At 45.8% G+C, this 10,744-nt stretch overlaps 1 long non-coding RNA gene across 1 annotated transcript in view; it reads right to left on the bottom strand.

The window, feature by feature from the left end:
• Positions 1 to 3,825, bottom strand: part of LOC135050036 (uncharacterized) — a 149,367-nt gene extending 145,542 nt beyond the window's left edge. The window contains exons 1-2 of the long non-coding RNA XR_010241534.1: positions 3,717 to 3,825; positions 2,802 to 2,858 (exon numbers count right to left, since the gene is read on the bottom strand). This is a non-coding gene — a long non-coding RNA (uncharacterized LOC135050036). The remainder of the gene's footprint in view (positions 1 to 2,801; positions 2,859 to 3,716) is intronic.
• Between the last annotated feature and the right edge of the window lie 6,919 nt (positions 3,826 to 10,744).

The following is a 10,744-nucleotide window of genomic DNA, read 5'->3' on the forward strand; positions in this document are numbered from 1 at the left end:
TGTATTGTATCATTCTTTTGCAAGTATAACATTCATATAAGGCGTTAGACCCTAAGCCCGGTATCTGTGTATTTCTTATATTTCTAAGTATTCTCAGAGCGTCGGAGACGCTCGAACAGCTTTTAAGTTAATAAGGTTACACTGTGTTACATTTACACTCTATCACTACACCAAGGTTTACTGCATAATACACTGTTTTATGGTATAGTTATAAAGGTTTAACATTGTGAGCGTCAGCACCGCTGGTGATCTCCTCGTGGTCCCTAGCGTCCGCTGCGCTAATAGCGTATCATTACGTTAGTCGGCAGCCTGTGATCTCTTGGCCGTAAGCGAACGTGACGCTTGAGCGTCTCGACTACGGCTAAGCGATCGCTACGCAACGTGCGTACCCTTACGGTACTCCATACGTCAATAGCGTACAGTGTTCTTAGACCTCTTAAAGGGTTTTAAGTAAGATAAATATTTAGCTTTATCAACATGTTATATCTGCCTCCCCTGCAGTGCAAATGGTTTTGCGCAACTGCTAACCAAATTCCTGCTGCGATCAACTTGGAATTACCCCCCATGTGCACTGCAGGTTGGGCAGATATAACATGTGTAGAGAGAGTTAGATTTGGGTGTGGTGTGTTCAATCTGCAATCTAAATTGCGGTGTAAAAATAAAGCAGCCAGTATTTACCCTGCACAGAAACAAAATAACCCACCCATATCTAACTCTCTCTATACATGTTATATCTGCCTCCCCTGCAGTGCACATGGGCCCTCATTCCGAGTTGTTCGCTCGCTAGCTGCTTTTAGCAGCATTGCACACGCTAAGCCGCCGCCTACTGGAAGTGAATCTTAGCTTAGCAGAATTGCGAACGAAAGATTCGCATAGTTGCGAATAAAAATTTCTTTGCAGTTTCTGAGTAGCTCGGGACTTACTCTGCCACTGCGATCAGTTCAGTCAGTTTCGTTCCTGGTTTGACGTCACAAACACACCCAGCGTTCGCCCAGACACTCCCCCGTTTCTCCAGCCACTCCCGCGTTTTTCCCAGAAACGGCAGCGTTTTTCAGCACAGACCCATAAAATGGCCAGTTTCCGCCCAGAAACACCCACTTCCTGTCAATCACACTACAATCACCAGAACGATGAAAATTTCTCGTTATGCCGTGAGTAAAATACCTAACTTTTTAGCAAATTTACTTGGCGCAGACGCACTGCGAACATTGCGCATGCGCAGTAAGCGACTAATCGCAATATAGAGAAAATCGTCAACGAGCGAACAACTCGGAATGACCACCATGGTTTTGCCCAACTGCTAACAAAATTCCTGCTGCGATCAACTTGGAATTACCCCCAATATTGGCCCTCATTCCGAGTTGATCGGTCGCAAGGCGAATTTAGCAGAGTTACACATGCTAAGCCGCCGCCTACTGGGAGTGAATCTTAGCTTCTTAAAATTGCGACCGATGTATTCGCAATATTGCGATTACTAACTACTTAGCAGTTTCAGAGTAGCTCCAGACTTACTCTGCCTGTGCGATCAGTTCAGTGCTTGTCGTTCCTGGTTGACGTCACAAACACACCCAGCGTTCGCCCAGGCACTCCCACCGTTTGTCCGGCCACTCCTGCGTTTTTTCCGGAAACGGTAGCGTTTTCAGCCACACGCCCCTGAAACGCCGTGTTTCCGCCCAGTAACACCCATTTCCTGTCAATCACATTACGATCGCCGGAGCGAAGAAAAAGCCGTGAGTAAAAATACTTTCTTCATAGTAAAGTTACTTGGCGCAGTCGCAGTGCGAACTTTGCGCATGCGTACTAAGCGGATTTTCACTGCGATGCGATGAAAAAGAACGAGCGAACAACTCGGAATGAGGGCCATTGTTTTAACAACTTTAGGCCAAAGACTTCAGCAATAGAGCAGCAGCACAAACACACAGCAGTTTATAATACATCTAAGAGACATTGCGACACAACAGTGGCAGAAATCGAAAGGTGTGCATAATAGAATTGTCCTTGAAAAAAATAACACCGGGGTACAGCATACTGGGGAGCAGAGCACAGAACAGTACAAACAAATTAAACAATATATTTTTTACTTTTTTTTTTCACTGGCACCTCAGCTCACACTGCGTGGAGCCTTTCCGGGCGCCGGACAGTTTTACAGCGCAGAAGTCCTGACTCCATCTTCAACAATGTTGGGAGGCATGGTAACAGCGGTGTACACCGCAGCACACAGCAGCATGCCCAGATATACAGTCACACCAGTGATGTGCAGTGAGGTCAGTGGCTGGGGAGGCACAAATGGTGGAGGCTCTCAGTGCTAGGAGCCTGTCTCACCCCCTACACAATCAATGTAACTCTTATGTCCCTGCACTACGGGGGTAATTCCAAGTTGATCGCAGCAGGAAATTTTTTAGCACTTGGGCAAAACTATGTGCACTGCAGGAGAGGCAGATAGAACATGTGCAGAGAGAGATAGATTTGGGTGTGGTGAGTTCAATCTGCAATCTAAATTGCAGTGTAAAAATAAAGCAGCCAGTATTTACCCTGCAAGGAAACAAAATAACCCACCCAAATCTAACTCTCTCTGCAAATGTTATATCTGCCCCCCCTGCAGTGCACATGGTTTTGCCCAACTGCTAAAAAATTTCCTGCTACGATCAACTTGGAATTACCCCCTACATCCATGCAAACACAGGGAGAACATACATACAGTAATAGCCAGGTCACATCCAATCCATCACCCTAGTGAGAGAGCAGCCCAGAAGTCGGTAAGTATGGAGTAAACTGGTGCATACTAACTGGTGCCTCCTCACCTGCAGAACACCGCTGGCCTGGTGTAGGACAATAATTGGTGATACAGTCAGCAGCATCTGGGGAGGGAGAGCAGGAACATATCTGTACACTACTTCTCACTACTGTAGCCACACACACAGAGTCCTGTCCCTGCACTCACTATAGATGCCACACACACACAAAGTCCTGTCCCCACCCTCACTACAGATTACGTACACACACACACACACACACACACACACACACACACACACACACAGTCCTGTACACACACACACACACACACACACACACACACACACACACACACACACACTCCTGTCCCCATACTCACTACAGATGCCACACACACAGTCCTGTCCCACACTCACTAAAGATGCCACACACACACACACGCACACACACACACACACACACACACACACACACACACACACACACACACAGTCCTGTATCTACATTCACTGCAAATGCCACACACACACACACACCTGTCCCCGCACTCACTACAGATGCAACACACATACACACACACACACACACACACACACACACAGTCCTACACACACACCTGTCCACGCACTCACTACAGATGTCACACACACACAAGCCTGTCCCCACACTCACTACAGATGCCACACACACACACACACACACACACACACACACACACACACCTGTCCCCGCACTCACTACAGATGCCACACACACACCTGTCCCCACACTCACTACAGATGCCACACACACACACACACACACACACACACACCTGTCCCCGCACTCACTACAGATGCCACATACACACCTGTCCCCGGACTCACTACAGATGCCACACACACAGAGTCTTGTCCCCGCACTCACTACAGATTCCAGACACACATATTCCTGACACACAAACACACACACACACAGTTCAGGTTCTGGCTGCTACTCACCCCAGTCACTGTGCACGGGCGGCTACTGCTGGCACTGCGGGTCCCCATTTCTCTCCTCGCCTGCCATGCTGCAGAGCCAGTCTTCCTGACTTCCTGCACTTCCTGGATTGGTCACATGAGCAATCCGAGCTGTCCAATAGAGCTGAAGCACGTCCCCACTGTGAGGCATGCCTCCCATTTCTATGTTCTATGCGGCCTGATTGGCCGCTGTGTAGCCCCGCCCATCTGTACAGGCAGTGTCCGACAGTGTGAGAGATGAGGCTGAGCTGCCGCTTCCATATCTCTATCTCTCCCTGCGGTTCCAGGAGCCCTGCAACTCTGGTAAGTTTTATCTATAAAGATGATTGCATTAATACAAAGGAGATGCTTATAAATTATAAATATCTTCTTTGTGTTATCCCAATCATTTGTATAGTGAGAACAATGAGTATGATAGGGAGCATCACAGGTGAGGCTCTGCCTCCCCTGACTGCACGTCCCCGAGTCACACTGACTATTTAACACAGATCAGCCAGTACATTATCAGCAGTGTCTAGCACAGCACACAGCAGGGTGCCCGTGTATACAGTTACTCTGACTATAGAACACAGCTGATCCAATACATTAACAGCAGATTACACTGCAGCATACAGCAGCGTGCCTTGATATACAGTCGGTCAATACATTAACAGCAGAGTACAGCGCAGCACACAGCAGGTTGCTTCTGTATACAGTTACACTGACTATATATAACACAGCTCAACCAATACAGTAGTAACAGCAGAGTACAGCTCAGCACATGGCAGTGTGCCTCTGTATAATAAAGTTACACAGATGATATAATACAGCTCAGCCAATACAGTAGTAACACATACCTACTTCCCAACTGTCCCGATTTTCACGGAACGGTTCTGCTTTTGGGCACTGTCCCACCTGCGGTCTGCAGTGTCCTGCTGTGTGTGTCTGGTGGGGCAATTGGGAGGCCTCCTGAGCAGCAGTGAATAGACGCTGTGCGTGTGCGTACAGCATCTATTCATGGGAGACAGAGGGGCTAGGGGCATGTCAGCAGCTCACACGCCCTCTCAGTGACATAATTGGGGGGCGTGGCTTGAATATGTGTCACCTCTATAAAACCATGCCCCTTTTGATGCCACACCCCTTTCTGGCCACCGGTGCAGCTTCGCCGCGCAGAAGGGAGAAAGAGGAGACTGCTGCTGCTCAACTGCAGCTGCCTCTCTCCCTAGCTGCTCTGTTATGGGCTGTGGAGGGTCCAGGGTGGCTGCTGCTTCTATCTCTTCCTGCATAATGTGCGGGGAAGAGTGTTTGTGGTGGGGTAAATAATAGAGATGAGCGGATTCGGTTTTACTCGGTTTTACTCGGTTCTCAAAACCGAATCTTATTGGCTATCCAAAACACGTGACATCAGTGAGCCAATAAGATTCGGTTTTGAGAACCGAGTAAAACCGAGTAAAACCGAATCCGCTCATCTCTAGTAAATAACACAACATCTGAGTTACGCCGGAGTTAAACAGGAGGAAAACAATCTATCTGCCATATCTAGTCCTAAAGGACTGCTTACATCACACTACTGTGAATTATCTAATTCACCACCTCAAACACCTTTTGTCTGCACAACATGGACAAACCTAACTGAACTCTCTGGGGGATATTCAATTTGGCCCGGGGTGCCGGGTGATAAGTATCGGCCGGTGGGGGCTATTTAATTGGCCCCGATAAGCCGGTGCGTGCCGTGGCTTATCGGGGGTTTTGCTTCACCTGCCTCCGGCAGGCGAAGCAAAATGCCCGATAACAGCCCCGTTTTCAACCGAAAACGGGGCTGTTTCACCCGAAAACACACAGGTTTCACTGAACCTGTGTGTTTTCGGGTGTAAGAGGACTTGTTACCGGCCGAGCAAATTAAATAGCCCGACCGCAGCACCCGAAGAAACATCGGGGGTTTTTACTCCCGATGTCTCTTCGGACCAAATTGAATATCCCCCTCTGTCTGAATATTTGAATGACTTGCTTCTTTCAGCCGTTGCTTTTTATTTATTCTTTTTTTTTATATCACTGTCTACATCTACTCTGTCTGTACTAATTTCAGTTTGTCTTTATTTCCTTAAAATTCCTGTCAGAATTGCCATTATTTTTTTCACACCCACTTCTAACGTTGTTAATTTTAATATTTTCTTACAACACCAATAATATTTCCAGACTACTCCTCTGAACAACACTATTGTAGTTACACTAATACTCTCACCTGCACCGTTCTTTGACCTACAATTCTGACAATTTAAATTGACGTGTCCCTTACTACTGTACACACCAAAACTCTCTCAACAGCTTACCCTTGAGTATCTATTCTGATTGTGCTTAACTTTTGCAACTTGCTATATCTGATCCCTTCAATTTATCTCTTTTCTCACTATTTTATTTCATCATGTGTCCTTGCTCCCACCCAATACCTATCCTCACTCCCTTCCCACATCTTCCTCCCAAACTCAGCCCACTCCCACACACCAGCAACCCTGCCAATCTCATCCATGTCTCCCCACTTCCCTCTCTACCTTTCTCCTGTGCCCTCTGGAATTCCAGATCCATCCATGACAAACTGCCCACTATCCATGACCTGTTCATCTCCAACTCTTGTGCCACTCTACTCCACTGTTTTGCTGCCTGGCACTTATTCCTCCAACCTCCTGATGCCTTCGGATTGTGCCCACTTCTGGACCACCACTCCTGTCCGCAATCCTACGGACCCATCTCTGATTCTGATGGAATCCTCCACCCACGTGACTGGACCACTTTGCTCCCTTGCTGCTGTGAATATTATCTTCTGCTCCCTGAAACTTCTGAAATCTCATGCTGTTACTTTTATATTGACCTCACCACTGTTTTAATATTGTCTTTTATGCCAGTGTGTTTTGCTCTGCTCTTATATTTTCTTCCTGTAACCCCCACTGTATCTCTACTATCTGCACACCCTGCCATCAACAACCTACACAGTGCACCGTGGCTGGCTTGGATAGTTCCTCCATGGGCAGCATGTACTATATGTTGACCTATTCATACAGGGTATATTATATTACACACGTGTCAGTTTTCCCATATGTGGCTTGGGTCCTTGTATGGCTTATCTCCCACAGCGTAACCTTTGTAGTGCACTCACATGGCTGCCTCATCTGGAGGTACACTCACGGGTGAGATGTAAAATTACATAGACCTGACGGTTATGTTAGGACCCTACTCTGAGTGTTATGATGCTGCAACCACCCGTTTTCTGTCATCTCTTCTAGGTCTGATTTATTCCACCCTGGGTTATCCTACGTAGTGCGCCCAAGATGGCTGCCTCACCTGGTACCTTTCATGGGTGGCGTATATAACCGTAGACGTTATTAAACAACCCTATATTATGCTCATTGTGCGCTGTAGTTTTGTTGTCCTTATTATTTTTGTATGTTTATCAACTTGCCCTAATGCCTTTGTACAATGTAGCATGTTTTTGTTGTATGTAAAGTGACTTTGAGACCTGTGGGAGAATAGCGCTATATAAATAAAATAATTATTATTGTTTTCCTTTGCAATGGCTTCCCCTCCTCTTGTGTGTAACTACAGCAGTCACGATCATTATTTAGCAGTCACACAGAAAACAATGACATTCTCTTTCAAATCATTGGGTTTCTTTATGATCCAACTGATTCAAATGTTTTGGCAAGGTCCGACTTTTTTTCTTGGATCCAGTTGAATTATGTTTCTGCTATCTAACCAAAAGGGGGGAGGATTGGTTCATCTCTTATTATTACTATGAATTACATTTTCTTTTCTTCAAACATCTCTGTTGCTTTCCTTGGCTGCCTTTAAATAATTTGTGGTTTACAAAAACTGTTTAAACTGTTTTATTATTAGCTCTGCACAAAAATAGTTTTTTTTTTATTACATCTTCAGGGCTGCTAAGATGGAAAATACTCCCTTTTGTAAAGCAGGACTTGTTTCCATCTGGCTAAGGATATATGCAGATGAATTATGTCACGTACACGCTGTCAGTACATGTGACCTGTATGCTCTTTCCCCACAATCCTCAACGCACAACAGGTTACAGAAAAAGTGGAACGCCCCCCCTTAAAAAATATCCGACACACTGTACATCTTGCAGCTAGCCCAACTCTACTCATTAACTGTATTTCAGGAATTACACCCTATCTGAATACAAGGGGTGCTACATACCTGTAAATCAAAATATATATATTTTGTCTTGTGTATTTTTTTACTTATAATATATACAGAAAACTCCAATATAAAATCCTTTCATAGGGCTTTAGGCCATCTTGTGCGCCATGGCCTTGAGTCTCCCAATGTCTGTAATTGTGCAGGAGGAATACAGAACCATTCCTCAACAAGAAAGTCACTCTACTGATGCCTTGTGGATGGTCGTGGAAACTGCTTAGGGTTCATTCCAAAATATCTGTAATTACCAAAGTTCAGCAAACAATTAACACTCCCTGAGAATCAGGTTAATCACTGTGCTAGAAGTGGGATGCGTTTGGCATCCCAGTGGTCGGGATGCCAGCGGTCATTTGAGACTGTCGATGGGACAAAGACAGCCGACATCTCTAAGGTGGTGGGTGTTAAGGTTAGGCAATGGGGGGTTACTGTTAGGCAATAGGGTGGGGTTAGCCGTAGCTGACGCTTCCAGAGGGTTGGCCGTATCCGACACCCCCCGGATGGTTAGCTCTATCTGACACCCGATGGGTTAGGGTTAAGGTTAAGGTAGGGTAAGGGTGCAATACTTACCCCCGTCCAGTGTCGGCATTCTCACTGTCGGGATGCCATGGTCTGTCATGTGACCGCTGGCATCGTGACCTCCGGCATTTCTTACCCAACCCCTAAAAGCAGAAGGACATTGATGTGTTCCAATGATAACAGTATGCAGAGTACAGCTGCCATGTTGTTCATTTGCATTCAGCACAGAATAAATGTCATGTGGTATTTATAGGACAAGATGATACAAAAAGACTAATGTTATTTTCCTACTTTTATATACATAACACATCTAGGTAAGTCAGGTTATTTTTTATAAAAAATTCTGAAATGCTCCAATAGCTCATACCAACATAGAGGCTATTTATCTTAATACGACCTTTCTGACTCATTGCGTGCATGAAATGATTAAACTCCGAGAAGAAAGTACAGGCTATGTTTTATACATTACTGAGAAATTGTCTATGATCATTTCATTAAAATAATTTTCTGCGCAAAAAATAATATCTATAAATTATTCCTGTAATTACCCTCTACTCTGCAATCTCTTTCGTCGTCCCTTTGATCTGGTCTTATAACAACATTATGAATCTCATTTTTAGATATCTGCTATCTAAAAGTCTATTTCTCAGATTATGGCAACAGGAAAAGATGAGAGCAGAGATATTATAATGAAAATAAGGTAGGTTTGGGTGATCAGTTTTCCTATAATGTAATGCAAGCAAATTGTTTTAGTGTGTATGAGGTGAAAGATGTAGCCTACCTCACACGGTACAGCCTAGCACATCACGCACAGACCTCAAATCCCCTATTCGTCTCATAATCTCTGTTAATTTATGTCTTTATGACTTTTCCCATGGTACATCTCTTCTATAGCACATGCTACCTCTTAACACAACTTCATATACCTCAAATATTTCCCGAGTATCTATTCTTATAGGTAGCCCTATTTCCTGTGCCTCTGAATTTTTCTTAACTCTCTATTTCTATTACACCACATGATACCCTCAACAGTTATGTCCCACATGTGTTGCCTACTCAGATTGAAAATTGTCATGCGCATAACCCTTATTATCACCCCTGTGCCATCATGACATGCCCCCCAGAGACTCTGATGCACTGCCAGCTCATACTCAGTGACAGGAGCCAGGTGGATGTCATAGCAACTGGCTCCCTGTCACTGTGGAGAAGACTGCATTTTTGTGTCACCCACCCTCCAAAGGTTGACATCCAGGTGCACTCCGAACCCCCATAGTAACGTCTCATTGTAGAGGTACAGGTCCTGAAGGACCATACTAAGTGCCCATTCTGCCCTCAGAATAGCTGAGCTGGAGCCTCTTCTGAGTACACGATTACTGTCGACCATTCGACCGGGAACCGCCTAGGGATGATCTAGCCAAAATACACTGAGAGAGTAATTGTTGACTGCTCCTGCAGTAGTTGTTGTTGGCCTGAGGGGGCCCATATGCACACTCCCTCTTTTTCATGGCGCAGTAGACTCTGGCATTGTGCAGTGCGGGGCCCCCTATACCCAGGGGCCAGTGTTAAACGCACACATTGCAACCAATATAGAAACACAGATGCCTGTGTATCACTGCATGACCAGGCATACAACACAGGACAATGGAGATGTTAAACGTTTAAGCCGGCACATCACAACCCCAAAACCACTATATTCGTATACAGAACCTTATTTAGCTTCAGTTGCAGTTTTGCTATTTTAGCAAAACTGCAATTGGCTGCGATCACCTGCTAGGGGGCACCCAGCACAGGTCAAGGCTGTCAAGCATGCCAATACCCGGCAGCGATGCGATTGCCGGCTACGAAGCTGGCATTTTTGGGGTCGCATCGGCCACGTGTGACATCACTCAGCCGCCCCGAACTGCCCCCGTTTTTATCGCCACGCCCGTCCAACGCGAGTCACCGCCCTGTGAATCCTCTGCCTATCAATCAGGCAGAGGCATTTGCATAACTGAGAAGCGTTCGCATCTCTCCGTCCACGCAAGCGCAGAACGGGTCATGCGCATGTGCACTACGGAGGCCAACGGGGAGATTGCATTTCAAATCTGTCTGAAGCTGAATACCACCCACAGAGTGTAGAAGGCCAACTGACTCTTTGGGGGGAATTCAGTTGTTATCGCTGCCCGATCTCCCATCTAAACTGACAGGAGATCGCAGGGGCGATATTCAATTGATGCTATTTATTGTTCCTAACGCGCCCATTAGTGTTGGGTTTAGCCACATAAAGCAGCTAAACCAACCAATGGGCGCGATCATGAAAAGTGCTGTTT

The sequence above is a fragment of the Pseudophryne corroboree genome, chromosome 2 (assembly GCF_028390025.1).
Source record: "Pseudophryne corroboree isolate aPseCor3 chromosome 2, aPseCor3.hap2, whole genome shotgun sequence".
NCBI lineage: Eukaryota > Metazoa > Chordata > Amphibia > Anura > Myobatrachidae > Pseudophryne > Pseudophryne corroboree.